Source organism: Cucumis sativus, chromosome 7, assembly GCF_000004075.3.
Source record: "Cucumis sativus cultivar 9930 chromosome 7, Cucumber_9930_V3, whole genome shotgun sequence".
NCBI lineage: Eukaryota > Viridiplantae > Streptophyta > Magnoliopsida > Cucurbitales > Cucurbitaceae > Cucumis > Cucumis sativus.
The window spans coordinates 6506993-6522202 of record NC_026661.2 but is presented as its reverse complement, the minus strand read 5'-3'; the positions used below and the strand labels follow the sequence as shown (position 1 = coordinate 6522202).

The following is a 15210-nucleotide window of genomic DNA, read 5'->3' as shown; positions in this document are numbered from 1 at the left end:
TGTTGCCGTAGGCTTAGTGGTGACAGGTGAGAAAGTAAGTTGTGTCTTTTATGACTCTTAAACGTTGAAGTCAATCAATGAGTTCCAAATGCAATATTGGAAGTTTTCTTAAATATTTTGATGCTTTTGCATGTCATGAAAGAACTTGGTTAGATGTGAGAAAGGGGTTTATGAGATTAGTTACTTACTATTCCCTTTTTCACTGTCATTGCTACTCAGTAGACATGCTATGGGCTCGTGTTTCTGTAGAATATAATTTATATGTTCTCTCTACAAATTTGAAGTAATTTCTACTGTTTTTGCTAATATTCTCTAAAGCTTATTCAAAATGTAGTTGTTTAATGACTGTTCAGATTTAAAATATATTATAGAGTTAAATTTAACACAGTTAATCAGCTTAAGCATTTGACTCTGGTGTTCTTAAGATATAAATTCAAATCCCTATAATTTTATCATGTTGATCTTTTCAATCTTCTCACATACCGTCTTCATTTCATAATCTTGCCTACTAGCTGCGTATCATCAATGAAATTACCATAGGAGTCCACATGTGGTAATTATGGATCTAGCACGATATACTGCGTATCATGTTGTTGGAGATCATTTTAAATGATTAACCAGTCTATTGGTGGTTTGAGTCTTTCCTTTTGAATCTATAGGTTGTTCAATGGTCTAATATTAACTGTGTTTAGATTTATGGTAATTTTCATTCTTTTACAGCCTTAATAACCAAGAAAAGGTGTGCTTTGATAATCTTTTCTTTCTCTTCGGCAGGTTGGTAATGTAGAAAGGATACATGTATACTATGCCCATGGACTAGATAGCCCAACCTTTGTTCGCCGGTGTTATTGGCTCCTAGATAAGTATGTTATGGTTGAAAGAAAATTGTTAAATTGCTTGCTACCAGTTGTTTCAGTGGGGTCTATCCCCATCATGCCACAAGCAAAGAAAAATGAAATTAGAAGTGGCAGTATATCGTGTTCTACTTATATAATTTATGACTTGCTTCTGCTTTTTGTTCAGGACCTTTGAACACATTGTCCTTGTTCATTACCGTGAAACACAAGAGGTTAGGTTCAACACAATGCATCTGCAGTTACTGAAATATTATCTTGAGACAAACTTTTATCATTTGGACTACTACATCTATTTAAGATTTGCTGATTTTTCCTCCATGGTTGCAATATTAGAACTTCATCCAAAATAATGTTGTCATGTGTGTCTTTAAATTTTTACTGGCAGTCTGGCACCATATAGATCTAGTAGTTGTGCATGCATGTCTTCCTCTCTATCCTCCATTGAAAAACTCGATAATTATCTGTTTGTGTTTTATTTTGATGATTTAATCCAACATTTATTATGGATAAAGTCAGCCATAAAATACATATGTTTACTACTGCTCTTTGTACATTTTAAATACTAGATTTCTTGATGATGTTGTCTTTAAGTTGCTCTTAATGTTGTTGCATATCGAGAAATGCACTGTAATTTATGTACCAATTTTATCACTGCTTTTAACTAAATCTTCAAAAATCAAGGCACCACCTGGATGTAGAGTGCTATATGGTGATTCAAGTGTTGAGAGTTCTCTTTCTTCTGCTATCCATAAATTTATGGAATGGAAAGGCAATGATCATGACACTATTTTTTGTCAGATAAACACTGGTTTCATATGCTTCAACTCTGTGGTGCTTCACAGCACACGGATAAAACTTCCAAACATTCTGCACCCAATATTACCATAATGCATTTGGACACTTCATTAACAACTTCTTACAATTAGCCTTTCTATATTGAAAATAATTCGTTGTCTTAACTTCCTGTTGCTCCTAGTTTCAGAATTTTCCATCCACATCGTTGAACTCAAATTCTGGTTCTGTCTCTAACCCATCAACTCCGTGGCTTTTATCGGAGGAACTTGATTCCAAGGCTACTCATGTTTATTCTCTTGGTGAAAATGAATTGTCAGGTGATACTGGCCGAACCTGTCAAAAATAAATGAGTCATAGTTTGTTTGATCATTCATTTTCTAATCTTTCTTCTTTATATTTAATTAGTTGTTTAATTTCTTAAAAAAGAATTATGGTTTATTTATAGTATATTTGGTAGTATGCATGCCTCATGTCACGTGGTTAGGATCTTGAAGCTAACCATACATGCGGCACTTGGCTAACTACAATGCCCACGTAGCCAAGTAAGCCTTTCCCGGAAGGGGTAGTGTGCCAAGCACTACGACAACGGTTGCAGCGGAAGTACTAAGGTTGGTTGCAAGACATGAGAGAGGTTGGAAGGATGAGGGAGTTTGGATGGATACGTCTTTGGAATGATACATTGCATTCCAACAATAGATGAATACATATTTGGGTACAAATATGCTGTCTTCTTGTCATGGGGATACCATGGGCAAGGAGACTTTGGGTGGCAAGGTGACCTTGCTTGGCTAAGACATGCCAAGATGCAAGGTTGCAAGGCTTGATACAAATGAGGCCCTCCCAAGTATTTATAGACCATCCCCACCGACCTTGGGCCTTAGAAGGTCGGCCAAGGGAGATTCTAGAGATTACAAGTTCATTTGGTACATAACAAGGAAGCCTAGAACATTCTAGAGAGGACTAGACCTTTCATGACACTCGCTGACCGTCATATAGCCTTCTAGAGTGTTCCAGCACGTTCCAGCATCATCCAGCACGTTCCGGGGCCTTCTCGGGAGCCTCCGCGCATTCCAGCACATTCTGGCACTGTCTCGAACGTTCTAGAGGCTTCTGGGGTTGTCTAGACTGAGCATGGGCGGGCAGCACACACATGGGCATGTGTGGAGCCTTCTGGAAGCATCTGGGGGCGTCGGCGCGCGCGTTGGGTTCGCGCCGTGCGCGCCACGCGAAGTGTTGCGCGCCTTCCCGATTCTTCTGGAAGCTTCTCGGAGGTTCTGGGGCCGTCTGGACGTTGGGCGGACACGGCGCGCGCTGGGTCGATGGTGGGCGCTGGTGCCGGGCGCCTATGGCCGTGTCAACGGGCATCTGGCGTGCTATGGGGCTGTGTCGTGGGCTGACACTCGGCTGTCATGGGCACTCGTCGTGGCACGCGTGCGGGGCTTGTGAGCTGTCCTCGAGAGGTGCATGCCAATGCCGTAGGCACATGTCGTGGTCGCCCTTAGGCTGTCTTAGGACCACGTTGGGCTGCTCCTGGGCCTTGCTGAAGGAGTCGTGGCATGAATTAGCGCAATTTTGGGGGTGATTTTTGGGGTCAAAATTTCACACGTGACACTCAGCTCCTTTAATGCATGTCTCTTACAGTATATTTGGTAGTCTTTTATAATGTTACACCCTTTTTTTTAATTCCTAAAACCTTTTAACTTTCCAAATTTTCATTCATTCTTTTAGAAAATTATTTTCATTATTTTTTTATGGTTACAAAACCATCCATTAACTACATTAATTATACAATTCACTCCAATAATAAATAAATAACTTTTTTGGATCTAAGGTCTTTTCTCATTCTACAAATTTAATTTACTATATAAAGGTTATTATGCTAATTGAAAAATATATTTCTCTCAAGTATGCAATGACAGAAAATTAGGTTATAAATATAAAAAAAATATATTTTTAGGTATTATAATTTTTTTAAAAAATTATATTTTTAATTTTTAATAAAACCTTGCATTTGGGGATTCACATGTTGTTACTTGTCGAACCAAAAAAAATTTATTCGCGGTGAAAACTCTTTAAAAACCCAATTCGTGGAAGGAAAAATTGAACTGTGGCGTTGAGTTATTTTGTTGTTGAAGAAGATCAGTAAAAAACCCACAACATTAAAACTTCTTTTTGTTTCTTTAACTATATTTTAGATTGCAACGTATTTTCTATTTGCGTTTAGTTAGGGTTTCTCTTGTTTATTCCAAGATATGCATGGATAGTTCATGTTCGACTATTTGGAAAGAGGGATTTATGTAGCACGGGTATTATATTCTGGTTTTGGAAGTGTCGAGATAAATTAAGGACTTTTTTAATCTTCTTCAAACAAACCTATACGAAGGCGAAGAATAATTTGTGCTTGTATTTTAGTCGGAATAAGAAGAAACATGAAGAGAATGCCCACGAGGAAAATGACCACGAGAAAAAGTTGTGTATTCCTCCATCCATAATTGAGCTCTCTAATGTGTATTCCTCCTCCATAACTGGCTTACTTTGGATTGTTTGGATAGAAAGAAACAATAGAATTTTTAAGGATAAATCAAGGTTTATTGTTAACTTGTGGGAAGACACATGTAACTTGATCGAAGTTTGGTCTAGGCGTCATTCATCTTGTAACTAATATGATGTTACTACCAACTCTTAACTTTAAGCTTTGTTAGATTAGGTTGTTTCAGGCTTCCCTCTAGCCTTCAACCTTGTAACTTTAACTCTATGTTAATAGATAATGACTTTTATCCTAGTTTGAAGGATTCGGTTTCTTCTTCTTAAAAAACAGTTGTATTTCGACTACTATTTGGGAGGAAAATGTGCTTAACTAACTAAAAATCTAATGACACTTCCAAAACCAGTCATTTCGAAAGATGTTTCCTCAATAATATATTTATAATGCTCTTCCTTTATAGAGTAAAACAGTAAAGCAACAAAACCATTTTAATTCATTATATATATATATATATTTATTTATTTATTTATGTATATATATATATTGTATGTCATTACTACAAAAAAGGCCTTTCTTGACGTTTGTTGTTTTTCTTTCTTGACATTTTTTTTCAAAAAACGTCAAGAAAGGGGTAGTTCCAAAGATAAAACGTCAAGAATTTTTAGAAAAGGCGAGGGTAGGTCAATTTTCAGATTTCTTGACGTTTATTAAACATCAACTAATATGTATTTTTTCTTGACGTTTTAAAAACGTCAAGAATGTTTATATATTCAACATTCTTCAAAATTTTCAAACGTCAAGTAATATGTACTTTTACTTGACATTTTAAAAACGTCAAGAAATATCTTAAAAATTCTTTATGTTTTAAAACGTCAAGAATTTTTATAAAAAGCCGGAGAAGAGTTATTTTTTAAATTTCTTGATGTTTTTTAGACGTCAAGTAAAATCGTTTTTCTTTACGTTTTAAAAACGTCAAGTGTTATTAAATATATATTATATATATATATATATATATAAAGAAAATATTGGGTTGAATCCTTCGAAGCCCTAGACTTGTCTCTACCGCATTCGAAAATGCCAAGTTCTCTATGAGGATCTCTCACTTCTGCCGTGTTCACCGTCCGTCCATCCGCGTTCACACGCCCTCTCCAAAAATGCGTACTAGGTCCTTCGCTTTCAGTCGTTCACCATCCACTGAGTACGAGATCCCTAAGACTTTCGCCATCTACCATCCCTAATACTCTGAAATCGTGTCCGTTGTCCCTCAAAATTGTCGTCCTTCTCTACGAAAACGTCGTCCTTCTTTCGAGTCTTCATTCCCCTTTATGTCGTCCTTCTGTATTTAGAGGTTATACTTCATTCCCTAAAACTTCCATTGGTTTCCATATTTCAAGAATTTGAAATTTTTATAGGATATTGCTAGTGGAAATTAAGTCAATTCTGTTTGCTCCCAAACTACCTCCTGATTATGCTGTCTGGTTGGGAGAAATAAAGTCTTCATCATATTTCAAGGTAGTGTATGTTAACCAACACTTAGTGCATTTTCGTGTTTATGAGCTTATTTTAGTTAATATGTTTTTGTAGGAAAAATATGCTGTCAATATGGCATATTCTACGATGAAATTGTAGTCGTTTAACACAAAATTTTAAGGTTCTTTTTCAACTAATTATGCTTTATCTAATATATTTTTCCAAATCTCAAAGAAGAACTTTTGATTTCATTGGAGTTTATCATTAGAGGCATTACTATATTGGCTGCCTCTCAGTGGGCTATAGGTTTTCCAATGGTCATTTGAGACTGGTTAATAATAGCAAAAGTTAGAGCTTGAGAAGAAGGAGCGAAGAGAGTAGTGAAGACAAATGAAGAAAGAAAGCTGAGTGAAAAACGAAAATTGACAAGGTAGAGATGTGACATGAAAATGATGATGAGAAGTGAAGGAGGCACGACACAATACAGGTACACAATAACAAAGCCTTGATAATTAAAAAAGGATGGTGCCAAGAAAATTTAAATACAAAAAAAATGAAGGTTCTTGCAAGTGTATTGAGTGAATGGGAGAAAGAAAGGATAAAAAAGGTAGAAAGAGAGAAAGAGAAGTCAAGGGTAGAGATACATAGCTTTGTATATAGAAACTTTATGTCAACAACGACGCGCTTAGCACAGGTACGGAACCGGACACCATCTTCTTGGTGTTTGTATGTGCAAAAGCCTCGAGTGGCTATGGTCTTCTTCTTCTCTGTGAGGGAAATGGTTGAAATTGCTAGACTATTTCAATTACTATGTGAGAGGTGGCTGAATTTTATTGGACCTCTCTTCTTGGGCTTACTTTTTACAATTGTTTAACAATCTCTCTCCGAATATACCTTCGTCCCCTTAGCTGCTTCCCACTTTGGTATGGATACATTTGTCACTAGAAAAATGGATTTTAATCAAGACATTGTGTCGTTGAAAATAAAAGAAAAAAGAGGTGGATGAGGTACATGTGTTGTTGAAAATAAAAATATGGATTATTTCTTAAAACAATTCTATTGACACAATTTAATTTATTTCACACAATTTTTGGGTCATTAATTAACGACAATTTTTTTGTCATTAAAAAAAATTTCAAATGAAAAAACCTCAAATTTCAAAATTTTTTAATTTCCCTCTCTCACGCAATTACAACTAAGTAAAAACATCAAATTTTCTCTTAAGCAAAAACGATGTCGTCGAATGAAGTCTTAATGCAATTTTTTCTCACTCTACCAAAAATGCAAAAAAATCTCGTCGAACGAAGTGGGCTACCGAGTCGTTATGAAGAACCCTTGCCTTCCAATTTTTTGCCACTTGTCGTCGTCGATTCCACACTCCAACCACTGTTGTCGTTGCTGCCACAACAAGCCTTCGCCGTCGAACCCACCAATCTAGCCACTTTCGTCGAATAAATTTATTTAGAAATATATGTGTTCGCACGAGATTTTCGGAGAATTTAATTCGTGGACTTGAACTTGAGTTTGATGTTGTATTTTGTTGATTTGATGCGATGCGGTTCAATCTCTAGAATTTGATCCTCTGATTCTCTCTCAACTGGATGCTTCAGCTTGATTTGAGGAAGCGAAGCACGTGATGTTCTTGAAGTTGAAGCCTTGAAGAAAGCTTGTATCTTTAAAGAAGCTTCAATCTTCGAGGATGGTCGACTTCAGGAGTTAGGGAGTCTTCTAGCTCTTTGAAGAATTCTCTCTGGATCTTCTAGAGTCAAAATTTCCAACCCCTACAAATGAGGAGAATTCCTCTATTTATAGATTTCACTGGTGGGCTTTATGGGTTTGAACCTGGTTGGTCCATGGACCAGACCCATGGGCTCAACCATATGGACTTAGGTTATATTTAGTCTTTGGGTTCAATTAAGCTTATTTTTTGGGCTTAATTGAACTTAGTCCAAGTAAATAATATTTAATTGAACTAAAATGATTAACTTAATCCAACTATTAATATGAAAACATGTGGCATTATTAGAATGACCATTTTATTTATTTTCAACTCTTTAATTTGGAGCATATGTCAATTTTAATTAGTCCCAAATTTAATTATTTGTACTTTTCATCATTAACTTAATAAATGATATGGCAACTAGTGATTAGTCTCAAAATTTCTTATTCAACAAATGCCCCCTTTTCGAGATTTATGCACGTATATGGGTGAATGAATCTCGAAAAGATAAATTTGAAGTCAAAGTACGAGCTTCTTTTTTTTTTTTTTTTTTACTCAATTCAATATATCAAATTAATCAAACTTGAATTTAGTACGTGAGTTTGATTTCAATTTAAAATAAGGGTTGGAATATGGCCAAACCTTAAAAAAATTCAAAGTTTTATTCCTAACTTAATTTTATTTGAGGATAAAAAAAATTTTTAATATGATGATTTTTTTTAAGTAAAATTTGGAATATAACCAAAATTTTAATTTTGAAATAAGGATAAAGTTTCTACCGTACCTTAATTTATCTTGGGGATGCATAAGAATTTGGAATGACCAATTTTAATTTGAGATAAAAAATCAGGTCCTCAATCTTAGGTAAAGTTGGATTTATGCTCCGATTTAAATTCATGATAAAAATGAGGTCATATATGCAAGTTAATTTAACTTGAATTTTGAAATTGAGAATATTTATCTATATATATATATTTTTAAATGTTGAAATTTTTAAATATTTTAAATATCTCAATAAAAGTTAAACTTGAGATTTATCCAACAAAAAAAAAAGAAATAATTTAAAATAAAATAAGATAATTGGATTATCTTTTCTTTATATATATATATATATATTTAAAATCAATCCTATTCCTTTTAGGAATTGGATTTGTTTTTTTTTTAAAAAAAATAATTAAATATCATTCCTAATCCTTTTAAAAATTGGATTTGTTGGACTTATAAATAGACTCACACCCTACTCACTTATACCTCATCCAATCAGCAGAAAGGTATAGAAAACTTTTCTTCTCCCTTTCTCTTTTTTCTCTTTTTTTGTGTGTGTGTTTTTTTTTTGTTTTGCTTTTTTTAATTCTGTTTTGTTTTGTTTTGTTTTTTTTGTGTTGTTTTGTTTTTTTTGTTTTTTTTTTTTTTTTTTTGCAGGAATGACTTTTGAGCTTCTTCTAGGGACGATCGGCTTTTGTCGTCAGATCTATCGCCCTAGTAGGAGAGATCGACTCTGTCATCGTCGGCTTCGATCTTCGTTTGCAGAAATGACTTTGTTGAGCTTCTTCTAGGGACGATCGGGCTTTTGCCGTCAGATCTATCGCCCTAGTAGGAGAGATCGACTCTGTCATCGTCGGGCTTCGATCTTCGTTTGCAGAAATGACTTTGTTGAGCTTCTTCTAGGGACGATCGGGCTTTTGCCGTCAGATCTATCGCCCTAGTAGGAGAGATCGACTCTGTCATCGTCGGGCTTCGATCTTCGTTTGCAAATGACTTTGTTGAGCTTCTTCTAGGGACGATCGGCTTTTGCCGTCAGATCTATCGCCCTAGTAGGAGAGATCGATTCTTGTCATCGTCGGGCTTCAATCTTCATTTTTTTCTTCCCCCCCCCCCTTTTTTTTCTTCTTTCTTTCTTTTTTTTCTTTTCTTTTGTTTTTTTTTGTTTTGGTTTTTTTCTATTCTTATTATTATTATTATTATATTTGCAGGAACTCTACTTTTCATCATGGTGCACTTCACTGAGTATTCTGACTGACCAAAAGGTGTTTAATTATCCTGAAAGACGTAGATCAATCTTTAGAGGAAGGGATCATTCTTCCTGTGAGAGAGGGGACATATGAGAATATATGGACTCCCAAATACCCGAGGACAATTTTATCTTTTTGCCTAAATGGTCCAAGGAACGGTTTGTAAATCCCAATTCATCTTTAAAATCTTGGTTTCTGGAGTCTTCGATTCACAACAAGCCTCCAAATGAGGATCCAGAATCAACGTTGGGTCGTCGAATTATAAACGACCCAAAAATTCGTTGGGGAAATGTGCTCAAGGTACATGGAGAATTTTACAATCTTCCTCATTATTGGGAGTGGTTAGAGCTCGTTGTTGCTAGAAATACGGCAGTACTCAAGCGAGCCTCCCTATTTAATGCTGTGATGGCTTCCCTATATACATATGATCGCAACAGTGACATTGATCGGGCTTTCTGCGAGGCATGGTGTCCTTCAACAAACACTCTTCACACCTCAGCTGGTGAGATGTCCATCTCCTTATGGACTTATGGATACTAGGAGGACTCCCGATTAAAGGTAGATTTTATGAAGAAAGCATTCCTTGCCAAAGACTTAATAGGATCACCTGATGTATGTCCAAGAAGTTGTGAGCATTTATTTTAGCCTATTAGCTTTTCTCAACGCATGGATCACTCTCAAATCACTGTAAGTGAATGGATCTCTTTTTGGGTTACACGATCTGAGGTAAAGTATTGAAACCGCTCCTCGAAAGCCTAAAAAGACTTCTCGCCCTCGCTCAACTCATAATCCAGATGGAATTCCCATCAGACGTCCTGACTGGTCTAAAGCTGAACTCAAAGTGTTCCTTGACTTAAGCGTCACGTGATGATCATAGGGACAAAACCTATCTAGCGGCATTCTCTCTTGTTGGCTATGTGTTTTGTGTTCCCTGATAAGCAACTTTCCCTTCGTCAGAGGTTTTTAAGGTTGCTAGCCTCATGCGGAAGGCTACACATTTAGCCTTGTTGTCCCTGTTTTAGCTAATATTATAGTGGCCTACGCCAAGTTCATGATTCTACTTCATCACTTGGTTATTCAAATGCCTGTTTTCCTCTTCACTATGTCCATGGGTGGCTTGCTCTTTACTTCAACACTCATTATAAAGCCCTAGGAGTCTTAGGGGTCCTCGCATGGTTGAATTTTCTGGTGAAGGTGGGGCCAAATATTATACTAATCTTGAGGCTCGAACACATATCCACAAGGGAAAAGTATGTGTCATGGCATGCGTGTCTTCCAACAAAGAATAAGGACGAACTCTTAACGGATGATGGAGAGTTAATTAGTTGGAATGCTTCATTTTTCATAAGCATTCGCTCTTGTTTTCTATCCTCGCAATGTGGATCCTCCACATTGAGCCTTATAGTCCTTGTCGCTTTAGCCGACAATTTGGATTTTATCAAGACGTGCATATGACTTAGGTGAAGAAATTCCCGAGCCAATTTTTTTAACGTACGATATTGTTGGATGATTTGTATTCGCGAGAATACACTTTCCCAAGTATATCTTCCTGTGTCGCCCCTAATCCAGACACACATGTTACCTCTCATTATAAGGTCGGTGGCTTGCAAAAACACGGTGATTACCTCCAAGAAGGAGTACAACATTTGATAGATCGTCCTACTCCCCCTCACATCAAATCCAAAACCACAAAAAAGATTGAACATAATTTTGGTAGTGGAAATCAGAAGATATGCTCGATGAAACTGATGAACGACTTGTGGAGAAAATTGAGGGAGGGACAAAACGCTTGGTGGATAATTGTCTCTTTTCTAACACGATTTAAACATCTTATTAAAGGTGTATTGACAATGTGGGTAAGGACAACCAGCTTATCATAGCTACCAAGCATCCTTCTAAACGTATTGAGGACAGTCAAAGCAGCATGATGATCGCCATTGGAAGAGACCAAGAAGCCAACAAACAGTCGATCGATGATGAAGAGTCTCCTATTCGGGTCCCTGATGCTGCACAATTCTTCGATGTCCCTTCCCCCATGGTTTCTTTTCGTCTCCCTTTTTATTTATTTATTTATTGTATTTTCTCTCCTTTACTCTCTTATTTCTTGTTGTTAATATTATTTTGCAGTCTTCTTTAGGTGATCACGACCTACACATCGAAGATACCCTAGAGTCGATGCCGAATCTAGAAGACTGTAACGTTGTACTTTCTTATAATGGGAACTCTAAGGAACCTATAGGCGCAAATATTGTGTCTGCTTGTCCTCCTGTGATCAAGGGACCTCCTCAAAAAGTGGAAGGCACGGAGCCTATTACAGTTTCTGAGATTTCTCATTTTTGTGCTGACAGCTTAATTTCTGACCTCCGACGACAGGCTGCCATAACCTTATGGGAAAACCTACGACAGAAGATCATTCGTACCCCTTTTGAACGACTGAGTAGTCTTGAACCAGAAATGCATAAGATCTTTGATGCGATTGCGACTAGCGGCAGCGACAACCTTATTGTTTTGAGGGAGCTTGTGAATGGTTACTTCCAAGGTGTCGAGAACCATAATCAAATACATTCCTCATTTCTACTCCAATCAACTAAGGATGTTCAGCTAACGGAGGCAAAAGGTTTTGTGAAGACTCTGCGAGTTGATGAGAATCGTATATTGGCAGAGACCAACACTGCTAAACGTCGTCTTACACGACTGTCCGCCAAGGAGGCTAAACTAGAGGCAAAACTAAAGATGGTGCGGGCTGAGTCTGCTAAACTTTCTGGAATAATTTTTAAGAACGACCTGGAGCTGAAGCAGAAGCAACATGAGATTTCGAAGACTTGTGAGGAAATTGACAAACTCGAATGTGCCCCGATCGTTGGAGATATTGATGCTAAAATGCTATCAACACTTCGTGAATCTTTAGAAAGCACACTAGAGGAGCTGAAGAACTTTAAATGGACTCCATGATTCTCTGCTTTCTCTTATTTATCTACTTATGCCTTTTTAATTTTTTTTTTTGCTAGAAGTTTATAATAAATAAAAAAAATTTATTCTTTCATTGTTCCACTCCTCATCATATTTTCTATTAAATGTAATTTGTCTTTCTTCCTTTTTTTTACTGGACTGAACTTAAAGTTTCCTTTAAGCTGCCTACATACCCTTTATAATATAGGGATCAAGTCGTAACGTAGTTCAACTTTTTTTGCTGGACTGGGCTTAAGGTTTTCCTTAAGCTGCCTACGTACCCTTTATAATATAGGGATCAAGTCATAACGTAGTTCAACTTTTTTTTTGCTGGACTGGGCTTAAGGTTTTCCTTAAGCTGCCTACGTACCCTTTATAATATAGGGATCAAGTCATAACGTAGTTCAACTTTTTTTTTTTTTTTTTTTTACCTAACAAAATTAAGCATAAATTTTTTAAAAATTTACCATTGATTGGGCCAATTCGTAGTCCGTCTTGATCAACGATCTTGTATGCGCCATTTGTATAAACTTCTTTAACAATGTAAGGTCCATCCCATTTAGGTGTGAACTTATTTCCTGTATGCCTTGTTGTGATGATCGGTCTCCTTACGGCAAGTACTAGATCACCGACTTGAAAGGAGCGAGGTTTAACGTGTTTATCAAAAGCTTTGGACATTCTCGCTTGATAACATTCCAATGCTTGCTGAGCCTCTAATCGCTTTTCGTCAAGTGCTTCTAATTCTTGAAGACGTAACTTCACATTATCTTCGGTAGTCAATCCCTCTTGTACTGCCATTCTTAGTGACGGAATTTCCCTTTCGAGAGGAAGGACAGCCTCCACACCGTAAACAAGCGAATATGGTGTAACCCCTGTAGGGGTGCGATGAGTCGTCCGATAAGCCCATAATGCCTCGCCGATCTTTTCTTGCCAATCCCTCTTTGACTTGGAGACAATTTTCTTTAAAAGATTACACAATGTTTTGTTGAATGCTTCTGCTAGTCCATTCGCAGCTGCGTTGTACATGGATGACTTATATTGCTTGAATTTGAATTTTTCACATAACTTGTCCATCATACTATTGGAGAATTGCTTTCCATTATCCGTCACGATTCGATGTGGAATACCGTATCGATAGATGATGTGTGTTCGAATAAAGTCTGCCACGTTCTCCTTCTTGGCTTCTCTCAAGAAATGGCCTCAGCCCACCTTGAAAAATAGTCTGTTGCTGCTAGGATATAAGAATGTCCTGCTGATGATTTTGGTGTAATGGGGCCAACCAGATCGAGTCCCCAAGCCTCAAAAGGCCAAGAAGCCACAGTTGGATGAAGAGGTTCTGGAGGTTGGTGTATGAAGTTTGCATGGTATTGACAAGGCTCACACTTCTTCACATAGTCTATTGAATCTTGGATCATCTTAGGCCAGTAGTAGCCCATTCTTCTTAGCTGGAATTGAAGCTTTGGTCCCGATTGATGTGCTCCACAAACACCTGCATGTACTTCCTTTAGAGCTTTTACCGAATCTTCCTTTCCGAGACATCGAAGGAAGAGCCCTTCAAGAGAACGGCGATATAAAGTTCCCTTGTAATGAAGTGTGCTGCCCTTCTTCGTATCTCAATTTTATGACGAGAATCCTTTGGAAGCTTTCCATGTTCAAGATACTCTATGATGGGTTGACGCCAATCTTCTTCATCAATCAAATAGGATGTTGCCATGTTCACTTCCTGACATTCAGGCCTAACTGGGGGTATAATCCATCGTTGACAAAGTGGTATGTTCAGAGTTACATCATCTGGCATGGTCAAGGCCGTGGCTAAATTTGCCAATGCATCCGCTCTCTTATTTTCTACTCTAGGGACATGTTCTAACATCACATTATCAAACTTTTCCATCAATTGTCGAGCATAAGCAAAATATGGCTTCAAGTCTTCATGTTTCACGTCATATTGAAGCGAGAGTTGATTGATTATCAATTTTGAATCACCATAGACCTCTATGAATGACACTCCGATTTCTAATGCTATTTGAAGGCCAATTATCAAAGCCTGATATTCAGCCACATTGTTTGAACACAATTCGGAAAGTGCAAAGCTATAAGGCAACATATGCTTCTCAGGAGAAATGAGGACAATGCCTGCCCCCGCACCACTTCTTCGAGCTGCACCATCGAAGTACATAGTCCAAGGTTCCATAACTTCTGTGAAGAAAACCTCATCGTCTGGTAGGTCATCACATAACTTCCAATCCGAAGGAATTGGGTGGTCTGCTAAAAAGTCTGCTAGCGCTTGTCCTTTTATCGCCTTTTGGGGAATATAGACAATGTCATATTGTTGGAGTAGAACCGCCCATTTGGCTAAGCGTCCAGCGATGATTGGCCTGGATAGAACATACTTTATAGGGTCTGCTTTTGCCACTAGATGAACCGTGAAGGCCTGCATATAATGCCTCAACTTATCAATGGCAAAGAAAAGTGCAAGACACATCTTTTCGATAGGAGAATAGTTAACTTCAGCCCCAATTAATGTTCTGCTTAGATAGTAGAGAGAACGCTCCTTTCCCTTTACCTCTTCTTGTGCCAGTAATGCTCCTAAGGACCTTTCTTGTGCAGCAATGTACAATATTAGTGGTTTGTCAGGTACTGGAGCTCCCAGCACTGGGGGAGTAAGCAAGTATTTCTTTATGCTATCAAAAGCGTTCTGACAAGCTTCATCCCACACAAAATTTTCTCCTTTTCTCATCAACTTTTGAAAAGGTTGACACCGACCGGCCAAGTTAGAGATGAACCTTCGGATGTAAGCCAGTCGTCCTTGGAGACTTCTTAGGTCATGCAAACTTTTAGGTCTTGACATCTTCTGAATGGCATCAATCTTGGACTGGTCTATTTCGATCCCTCGATGCCTTACAATGAAGCCAAGAAATTTTC

At 37.4% G+C, this 15210-nt stretch overlaps 1 long non-coding RNA gene across 1 annotated transcript; it reads left to right on the top strand.

The window, feature by feature from the left end:
• The first annotated feature begins 506 nt into the window (after positions 1-506).
• On the top strand, positions 507-2008 carry LOC116405300. The gene is made up of 3 exons (XR_004218467.1): positions 507-863; positions 1024-1069; positions 1834-2008. It is a non-coding gene; the product is annotated as an uncharacterized LOC116405300 (long non-coding RNA).
• Positions 2009-15210: the final 13202 nt, after the last annotated feature.